This window comes from Chrysochloris asiatica, unplaced genomic scaffold, assembly GCF_000296735.1.
Source record: "Chrysochloris asiatica unplaced genomic scaffold, ChrAsi1.0 scaffold00065, whole genome shotgun sequence".
Classification (NCBI taxonomy): Eukaryota; Metazoa; Chordata; class Mammalia; order Afrosoricida; family Chrysochloridae; genus Chrysochloris; species Chrysochloris asiatica.
This window is the reverse complement of record NW_006408583.1, coordinates 13817893-13829095: the sequence shown is the minus strand read 5'-3', so window position 1 is coordinate 13829095 and position 11203 is coordinate 13817893.

Sequence of the window (11203 nt, the reverse complement as noted above, 5' to 3'; positions counted from 1 at the left end):
GTCAGCGGTTCGAAACTACCAGCCGCTCCGCGGGAGAAAGATGAGGCTTTCTACTCCCGTAAAGATTTACACCCTCGGAAACCCTGTACAGGGTCGCTACGGGTCGGAACCGACTCGACGGCACTTAACAACAACAACAACAACAATCTTGCTGTTAGCAGCCCAATTCATAACGCTTGGCTAATTTAAAGAAGTTGTTCTTAATTTGTATAGGTTGTAACGTTTTTGAAAAGCTGATAAAATGAGCCCTCTTCCCTAAAATGTGGGTCTACATATGTAAATATACTAACCGTCATGCAGATTAAATTTTATGTTCAATTTCAGTGAGTTTATAAACCTGAGGTCAATTTGTGGATCCAAAGAATCCCAAATTAAAAAATTCTAGTCAAGAAAAATACATGGCAGTGCGTTCCTTAGATCAGTACTTCTCAATGTTTTAGTACGCATACGAGTCAACAGGAGTCCCGGCGTGGTGCTATAGAGTAAAAGCACTGTACCTCAAGGTCAGTTTATACCACAAGATCGATCGGCAATTCAAATTCACCAGCTGCTCCTTGCAAATCCTATACAGGCTCGATGTGAGTCAGAACCGACTCCACTATGCTTAACAACAACAACATGAGTCAAAGAGGAACTTGTTAAATACATTGATTCTGACTCAGTTGATAACTTTGTTCATGTTGCTGGTCTGTGAACCGCTTTTGAGGAACAAGGCCAGAGGCAATCTCTCCATTATCATCTGGTTTCAACTGGACTCTGATAACGTTGGATAGCAGTTGTTTCCATTAACGAAGACTGCTAAGACACAAATACCCTAGGTAGGTGGCCTTAAAGAACAGAAAGTTACTCTCTCACAGATTTGGAAGCTTGGTGTCCATGTCAGAATATTGGCGCTAGGGAGGATTCTTCCTTGTACCAAGAAACCCTAGACATTCCTTGGTTTTCACATGGACTCTGTCTCCCCATTGTGTGCGTGCCTTGTGCCTGGACTCTCTTTTATCAGACGCCACTCAGAAGGGATAAGGTTCAGGACCTATTCTATTTAGGTATAACCTTATTAACATAATAAAAGAAACCCCAGATCTCCATACAAGGTCATATTTACAGACACAGAAGTTAGGACTACAATGCATATTTGGGGGTACTAATTAAACCCATTTGTTGTTAAGTGCCGTCAAGTCAATCCTGACTCATAGCAATCCTGTATAGGGTTACCAAGGAGCTGCTAGTGAGTTTGAACTGCCAAACTTGTGGTTCAAATCAACCTTGTGGCACTTTATTCCATAGCACCACACCAGAACACCAAATTAAAACCATAACAGCAATAAATTTGAAACTGTGTTCAAATACTCTCTAGACTAATTGAATATAGTCTATTTTCTTTAGCCAATGTTGTTGTTAAGAACCTTCAAGTTGATTCTGACTCATAGTGACCCTATATAAGGTTTACAAGGAGTAGCTGGAAGGTTTGAACCACTGACCTTGTTGTTAGTTGGTGGTGGTGTTAAGTGCCGCCGAGTCAATTCCGACCCATAGCAACCCTGTATAGGGTTTCCAAGGAACAGCTGGTGAGCTTGAACCGCCAACCTTGCAGTTCAAACGGCTTTGTAGTTTAGCGCATTTACCCACAGCGCCACACCAGGACTCCTGTTGTTAATAGTCCAGTGTTTATCCTACAGCACTACATTAGGACTCCTCTTTAAATATCAGACATGCTAAAACACAGACGCACACAAACATGACCAGATTTCTTGCTCTGTCATAGAGATGGACTTGAAGAGAGCCTGCAGGCATGGCTAACATTGTCCATAAGGAGCATTTGCATTGCCTCAAAAACTTGAGTATTCAGAAGACACCCCAGAATTTTCTGCCATAAGATAAGGTTTTCAAAGTATTCTTTGAGATCCAAAATCATTGTTTATAATGAACCCTTCATAGCCACCGAAGAATGCAATTGCTTAGTTATGGGTGGAGGATGTAGAGAACAAAATCTAAAGTCTTCCCTTTCCGGAAAAAACTACACAAGTCTTGTTGGTAGTTCCAGGATGCCTCTCTGAAAATTCTCCCACAAACACTGAGCAGATGCTTTGGAAAGCACTGCAAATGACGTGGAGTAAATGATCTAGATCTGTGTTACAAGAAAGTCAAAGGAGCCTAGGGGTTCAACACTTAACCACTTGTTGCTAACAGAAATGTCAGCAGTTTGAACCCACGTAGCAGCTCTGCCAAGGACCTGGAGGTGCTGTAGGGTAAGCGCTGGGTCACTAACTTCAAGGTTGGCAATTCAAATCCACTAGTCCCTCTGAGGGAGAAAGATGAGGTTGTCCATTCCAGTAAAGATTATATATATGTTATAACACTATATATAAAAATTATATATAGTGTTCTCAGAAACACTATATAAAGTCGCTACGAGTGACATTTCTCTCAATGGCAATGCATTTGGTGTTTTGGCTGAGTAGCTCTGAAGAAGAAAAGACCTGCTCCCTTAAAGATCAGGGTCCAGGGAGCCCTGTGGGCCAGTTCTATTCTGTCACATGGGGTCTCTATGAGTCAAAAATTGACTCAATGGCACCCAACAATACTGGTAGGTATCAGTCAGTTTCTGAGGTTTCGGTTTGGGCCATCAGTGCCTTCACCTCAGAGACTTTAGAGTTAAAGAATGTTGGCCTTGAAAGTGTCTTACAATAAATGCCAAGGTTTCCATCTGCTCCTCTTAAGTCTGTGATTCCATTCTTTTCTAACTCAATTAAGACACAGAGTTTAAATACAGTGTCAAACATTTTGATACTTGTCGATCCCCTCCATCTCCCAGGATAAAAAGGCTAACTGTTTTGTGATGGGACTCGAATGTACCAGAAGTCACTGGTAATGAGTCTGATAACCAGATTCCTGCTGCTGAAAACCTAGACCTGCCCATTCTTTCCCCACCGCTCTCAATTCTGGTGGGGTTTGGTTTGAGTCAGTATTAACTTTTCACTTAAATACTAGAAATTGCAAGGAACAGACAACTGCAGCTCAAAGTAGGAAAACAAAGGAAAGGAGGAAAAAGAGGCAGGCAAAGCTTTCCTGCTAAGATTCCTTTTTCAAGGGAGAGAAAGATTTTATATTTCATAACAGGAGACGGGCATTAAAACGATGCAACCCCACACAATGTGAGCACCTTGTGTTTTATTAAAATGAAATGCTTGCTCAAGGCCTCCATTACTCATTTCCGGATGGAATGGCAAAACTTCAACTTTGAAAAAGACTCAAGTAGCTACAATCAAATGTACCCTGGTAGCAGCTGATAACACAGCACTTTCCAGAAATCTATTTTGTAGATTGTGCAGATCAGCTCTTTCCAGGGCTCTTGGAAACTGAACTCTTACACAACAGAGGTGGTAGTACAGCAAGCCGGAAGATGTTGTCACTGCACGAGTTCTTCCCACTATTTTCACGTGGGAACTGACGGTGAATTCAGTGGTGAAGATGCTATCATTAGTGAGGGTCAATATTTCAATACTTCATGCCCCATTCCAAAGGACCAGAGCGAAATCACTGAAAAGCCCACCGGGCTTCTTCAGTTTCTTTTTCAGAGACTCGGAGTTAGATAGACCTCAGGTAGCAAACAGCAAACCTCATGCCAGTTCCTCATTTAGGTTGGAAAACAGGCACCTGGTCTTCATTAACATTGCTGCTGTAGTTAATGTGTTGCAGGTGTGAAAGTGTGTGGCTGAAATCTAACAAAACACCTGTCTTTTGTGGCACCATTAGATCTGCCTAGTGTGGGACACGACCCCCTCGGGTGTGCTTTCTCCTGCCTTGAAAGCCACAGTAAGCATTGTCCTGTAATTACAAAATCAGAGTCATCATTGCTGGGAAGAATTCCTTAACAAATTACACCTAATTAGTCTGAAATTACCTTTAATTCATGGTGAAACCATAGGCTTAACTGTGTTCTATAACACCTTCCTTTTTATCTTTATGCAAATATGATTATACACTATCAAACTGACACAACCAGGCATGAAAAACAGCTGCAGCTAGTTCTTTGGTTACTAAATGGGAACTGGACGGTTGCCATTGATTATATGTTCTGGAATGCTGCATCAAAAAAAATAATAATAATATCAGCCAGTCCCTTCCCTGCAAATTCCAGTTTTCTTCCCCGCCCACAGAATCCTAATTGAAAGCTGTGAGATTTCGCTCCCTGGCCCAACCCCCCACCTCCTCACCACATTTTCTGTAGACACATGGAGTGCATCTTGCCGCTGCCCAATCTCTTGAAATGTCACTAAGTGCCAAAACATGTTTCATTTTTATTTTTGGTCATAGCATCATATGATATAGCTGCTTCAGGTCCCATTCGCATCTAGATAATCCACCTTTTGATTCAATGCATTTTGTCCACGCACCTTGTGTTCACAGGAAGACTTAATCTAAGAGCTTTATACTCTCTCATTTCAGTCTAACCACAAACCTAGGAACTCTTGCTATTATCCATATTTTTCAGGTATAAAAAGTTTATATGTCTTGCAAAAGGTCACACAGTTAAAGAGCTAGAACAAGTGTTCTTACCTAAGTCATCTACATCTGGCACACTCTCAGCTAACATAATGCACACTCCCAAGATGCTCCTGGTCTCCCTAGCAGGCAGTGATCGTTTCCTAGTCTCCTGACTATAGCTTTTCTGACTATGCCAGCTAGTTGCATGTAAAGCTGAAAATTGTCATTTTCATCAGAAGAGAAATCATGACTAGCTCCTCCTCTGGTTCCAAACAATTAGTACTATCATTACATTTCCTCCTCAACCAAAGTTTCAAGACTGGAAGTCACGTTTTCTGTTTCTATGAAAACCAACACAGTGCTGAGAGGTACTGTTAAATGCCATTGACTATTTCTGACTCATAGAGACCCTGTATAGGGTTTCTGAGTAGCGACTGGTAGGTTTGAACCACTGGCCTTGCAGTTAGCCGTCCATTGCTTTTCCTACAGTGCCACGCCAACAATTACTGTTGTTGTTGTTAAAGTGCCATCAAGTAGGTTCTGCCTCATAACAAGAGGTAGGAGCAGAAAGCCTCATCTTTCTTCTGTGGGGCAGGTGGTGGGCTTGAACCACTGATCTTGTGGTTTGAAATACAGTGCTTAACCTACAGTATACACATGTTTTCATTGGCTCAGACTTTGATAACTTTTACTCTAATATGAGAGATTATGGAGAAGTTTTATTCCATTTAACAAAAGTTAACTGCTATTCTTCAGATAGCATTTAAAATACTAGATGCTTCTTTACATTTGAAGGTTCACTGGTTCTTTCCCTACTGGATAAATACCTTAGAAAGTCAGCATTGGCCTTGAAATCATCAATCCCCACCCTACCAACAATGACAGCTCATATTATTCTTAAGTACTGCCCAACCCTAGGTTCTCTTATTATTGCTAACTTAATATTTTTTTTAAGTCCCAGACCACATCTAGGTTACTTTCCAACAAGCTTTGCCTTGCAAGCACAAAGGAGATTAATTTCTTGAACAATTTCGGGCTTGGTATGCAAAGCCAAACTCATATCAGGTGCAAACCTTGTACCAGGCACCTTTGTAGGAGGTCTTGACACTCCTCTGGAATGTAGTGGTGAACTGGTTAAAAAAATAATTACCATGGGACTAGCAATCAGCTTTTGGCTGAATACTACTTTTGTTTCAGTATCCATCAATTAAAATAAAAGCATTTTCTTGATGATTGTTCATAACAGATACCCAGATCCATCTGTGGCTATTTATTTATGGCATTGCTTGTCTTCGCCAACAACAAGTTGGCGAAAAATCAGATTTTAGCATCTTAATCAGAATGAAAACATTGTCTTCTCTTTTAACGCCTCCATTCAAGTTCAGATTACTGCTCAGTAGAAAGTAGAGTCTGTTATCTGGAGATGACCCTGATTTCTGAACCCTGGTCATCTGCACAGCCCTCCCCAAACTGATGGATGAGAGGCATTTTATTTACTGGCTTATTTTCAGTATTTAGGCGGGTTCACACACATTTAACAACTCTGCAATCGGAAACACTGTAGGGTTTGTTTTCAGCTGAGCCCAGTAAAAGAGGATGAAACCGAACTCTTCTATACCCCTTTCCATGGCGTTTAGAATTTTCAACCCACTTCAGTGCAGAAATGTTCTTTCTACAACTTTGTAGGTGTAGAAGTATCTACAGTGTTGTAAACACTGAAAATGCTACTGGCCTCCTATTAATCATTAGACCCTCTACAAGAGAACTTTACTGGCCGAAATGTACATGTCTAATGACGCAACCTGATTGGTCAATGGTAGAAGCCCTTCCTTGTTTCCCCACTATGAATGTTTGCGATCATCTATAACCTTCACACTTCAGTCTGCCATGTTTTTCTCCCAGAATAATTTTCTGTGACACTAGTTAACGATTTGTAATTATTATAACTGTGGCTGTGTCTATTTGCTGCCAAAACATCCAGTTGAGAAAGGGGGAGGAGGAATTTGGTCAAACATCTGGATGTGTGAGCTGCAGAAGGCCAAACATCTGGATGTTCCAAAATATTTCTTTTTCAAATATTTGAAAACATCCACATATTTTTCCTCAGGTAGACAAAACATCTAGATGACTAATTGAATGCTTCTTTTTATCTGGCTACTTGACCATTGAATGTTCTAGAGGTTGTAAATAGCTGTTATTATAACAAAATAAGAAATGCCCAGGGGAAAACACATACTAACTAACCACTAGTGTAACTCTTTCTAGTTTGTGTGTGTGTGTGTGTGTTGGTTTTGAGTCATTTTGCCAAGCACCACACTGAAATAAAAGTTATTTCCAGAAGCAAAATTTCACTTTTGAAGAAATTCTCTGCATCCCCATATATCCTTAAAGATAGGGAAAGTTCAAGCATTGGATCTCAGAGAAGGCAATTTCTTATCCAGTCCTGACACCTTACATAAATATTTCTGTTGCTAGTAAATGTCATCTTTTGATGTCTCGGTTTCTGTATTTTCTCCTGAGGAATGCTGCTTGCACATTTACAAATGTCTTCCATCCAGAGATTCATTAAAGCTAGTAGAAAAGGTGAGTATATAGAAACATTCAATGCTCTAAACTGTACCGATGTGTAAATTAAGGGAAAATGCAAATATTTTTAAGCAATAAACTCTAATCCAGAAGTTTATAGCCATTCTAAAGTATGTGAACTCCCAGAAATTTTCATAAATATTAACTTAAATATTCATTTTGAGAAGAAGAAAGTGGAGTGACTTAATGATTTTCTCAATATCACAAGGAACACATTCTCCATAATGGGCACTTTTAATAAATTACTTTCTAAAAGTATTTGTGGGCTTGGAAAATATATCCAATTATTACACAATGTTATATATGATGAATCCCAGCAATATTTTATTCCCTTTGATGGACTGGTAATCAAAATTGTTGCTGTTAAGTGCCATCCAATTGGTTCCGACTCAAATCAGTTCTGTATAGGGAGTGGTTGGTGAGTTTGAACTGCTGACCTTGTAGTTTAGCAGTCCAGTGCTTACCCTACAAGCACAACACTAGGACTCCACAATCCAAGATAACAGGAAAATAATTCAAAGATATGGAAGACATCTTATATATAATAATCCACAACACATACTGCCTTTAAACCATGTATATGGACCTCTAACCCTATCAGCGGCCATGTCCTGACCAGGAATTCCATGTATTCCATGGTGACCACCCACTCATTCATGAGCAAACTCCTAGGGAAAGAGAAGTGTGGCGATGAGAAAACAGAGGACATTCTGAATGTAAGTAGAGAAGTTCACTGCTTCTTCTATATATGTCTTTATAGTCTAAAGTTACAAAACTGAATTGAAACAAAAATTGGGGGAAAAAATCTATTTCTAATCTTTATTCAGGGAAATACTTTGGCTTTTTTCATATACTTGACACATGTTTACATATTTTACAAATATAGAATGGTACTATACACATATTTTTTTAAAAAACTATTCTTCTTTTTCACTTAATATACTCTGAACGTTTTCCAGGTTACTAAATATTTCACTACAACTTTTTTAATGGCAGCATATGACTTCATTAGGTAAATATACAATACAACATAATCAAATACCCTATTATGAGATATTTAGAATTTTTCAATTTTATAAGTTATGACTGTTGCTCTAACATAGAATCTTTGCATAAATCACTGTACTTTAAATGTCTTTAAAATAAACATTGAAGAACTGTATTTTAAAATGCCATAGGAGTTGGAATAATACCATATTTAATACCATATAAATTAAATAGTCTAGACTATATGCTTGATAAATAATATTCCACTGTATACATATATATATTGAGAGAGAGAGAGACCTGGTGTAGCACTGTGGGGTAATGCACTGGACTGCAAGATCAGTTTGAACTGCAAGATCAGTGTGCTTGAATTGCAACCTTGCAATTCAAATGGCTTTGCAGTCTGATGCATTAACCCACAGTGCCACACCAGGACTATATATATATATATATATTGGAATATTATCCAGATACAAAAACAGAATGAAGTTCTGATGCATGCTATAACATGATGAGCCATGGAAACTTAACACTCAGTGAAATAAGACAGGCACAAAGGGGTAAATATTGTATAATTTCATTTATATGAAATATCTAGGATACACAAAAATCATAGAACCAGAATAAGAGGTTACCAGTGTTTTTGGAGGTGGAATGGGAAGTTTATATGATGGAGCCAGCACACTGTTTGGAGTGAAGAAAAGCATTGGAAATAGGTGCTTAAGTAATTAGAACAGTATTGGGAACAGAAACTTGGCCTCATTATCAGTATCTACAAGTTAGTATCTGTAACCACCACTCATCTGTCAGTTTGTCTAACTGTTGTGATATTGCATGTTGCTGTGATTCTGGAAGCTATGTCATGGGTACTTGAAATACTAGTAGGTCACCCATGATGGACAGATTTCAGCTTAGCTGTAAGACAAAGAGTAGGAAGAAAGAGAGACAGACTACTTCTGAATGCGTAGTCACTAAAAATCTTATGAATAACAGTGGAACACTGTTAGCATGGAATACTGAATACTGAAACTTGACTGTGATGATGCAAATGGAGTAAAGCCTTTGGGACCTTCATTTGCTGATGGGGCACAACTCAAAATAAAGAGAAACAGTTGTGAACTTCCACTAATAATCGGAACATGGAATGTATGAAGTATGGATCTAGGAAAATAGGTAATCATCAAGAACAAACATTAATATCCTAGGTGTTAGTGAACTGAAATGAAGTGGCACTGGCCATTTTGGATATGACAGTCACATGGTTTACTATGTTGGGAATGATAAATTGAGGAGGAATGGCATTGTATTCATCATCAAAAAGAACTTATGAAGATCTGTCTTGAAGTACAATGCTATCTGTGATAGGATAATATCCATACAACTACAAGGAAGATCAGTTAATACAACTATTATTCAAATTTATGTACCAAACACTACAGCTGGAGAATATAAAATTGGAGACTTTTACTAACTTCTTCAGTCTGAAATTGATCTAACACACAATCAAGATGTATTGATAATTACTGGTGATTGGAGTGCAAAGGTTGGAAAAGATGGTCTTAGTGACAGAAATTATGCCAGAGAGTGTATGATAGAATTTTCCAAGATCAATGATGTGTGCATTGCAAATAAGTGACTAAACACATGAACCTCACCAGATGGAATGCACAGAAATCAAATTGACTACATCGGTGGAAAGAGACGGTAGAAAAGCTCCATATCATTAGCCAAAACAAGGCCAGGGGTAGACTGTGGAACATGAATTGCTCATATCCAAGTTAAAACAAAGATGAAAAGAATTAGAGTAAGTCCATGAGTGACAAAATAAGGCCTTGTACAAATCCCATCTGAATTTAGAGATCATCTTAGAACAGATTTGATGCATTATATTAAGAAGACAAAGAAGAAAGAAAAGACAAATTCAATGTCAGAACTCTGAAACTTGCTCTCCAGCATAGAGATGCTAAAGCAAATGGAAGAAATGAGGAGGTAAGAGAACTGAATAAAAATTTTAAAAAGGTAGCTCAAGAAGCCAAAGTCAAATATTATTTAAAAAATGTGCAAAACCACATTTAGAAAACGAAAAGGAAAGAACATGTTGAGTATTCCTCAAGCTGAGGGAACTAAAAACAAAAACAAAAAACTCGAGCCTTAACTTGAAATACTGAAGGATTCTGTGGACAAAATATTGAATGTTGCAAAAAGCATCAAAATAACATGGGAAGAATACAAAGAGTCAACATACCAAAAAGAAGTGGTTGATGTTCAACCTTTTTAAGAGGTAGCATATGATCAAGAACTAATGATACAGAAGGAGGAAGTGCAAGGTGCACTGAAGGCATTGGCAAAGAACAAGGCTCCGTGAATTGATGGAATACAAATTGAAATCTCTCAACAAACTGACAAAACACTGGAGGCACTTAACTCATCTAGGTCAAGAAATTGAAAGAAAACTACCTGGCCAACTAAGTGGAAGAGATCCATATTTGTGGTCATTCCAAAGAGAGGTGACCCAACAGAATGCAGAAATCATCAGGCAATATCATTAATATCCCATGCAAGCAAAATTTTGCTTAAGATAATTCAAATAGTTGCAGCCGTACATTGACAAATTTACAAAGTTTCAAGCTGGATTCAGAAGAGAATGAGGGATATTATTGCTGACGTCAGATGGATCTTGACTGAAAGCAGAGAATACCAGAAAGATGCTTATTATGATTTATTGACTATGCAAAGGCTTTCAATTGTATGGATCATGACAAACAATGGACAGCATTGCAGGGAATAAGTATTCCAGATCACTTAATTGAGCTCATGAGGAACCTGTACATAGACCAAGAGGCAATTGTTTACGCAGAACAAGGGAACACTGAATGGTTTTAAATTAGGAAAGGTGTGAGCCAGGTTTGTATTCTTTCATCATACTTATTGAATCTGCATGCTAAGCAAATAATCCAAGAAGCTGGATTATATGAAGAAAAACATGGCACCAGGATTGGCGTAAGACTCATTAACAACCTATAATATGCAGATAATACAACATTGCTTGTTGAAAATGAAGAAGACTTAAAATACTTACTGATGAAGATAAAAGACCATAGCCTTTTGTATCAGTTGCACCTCAATGTAAAGAAAACAAAAA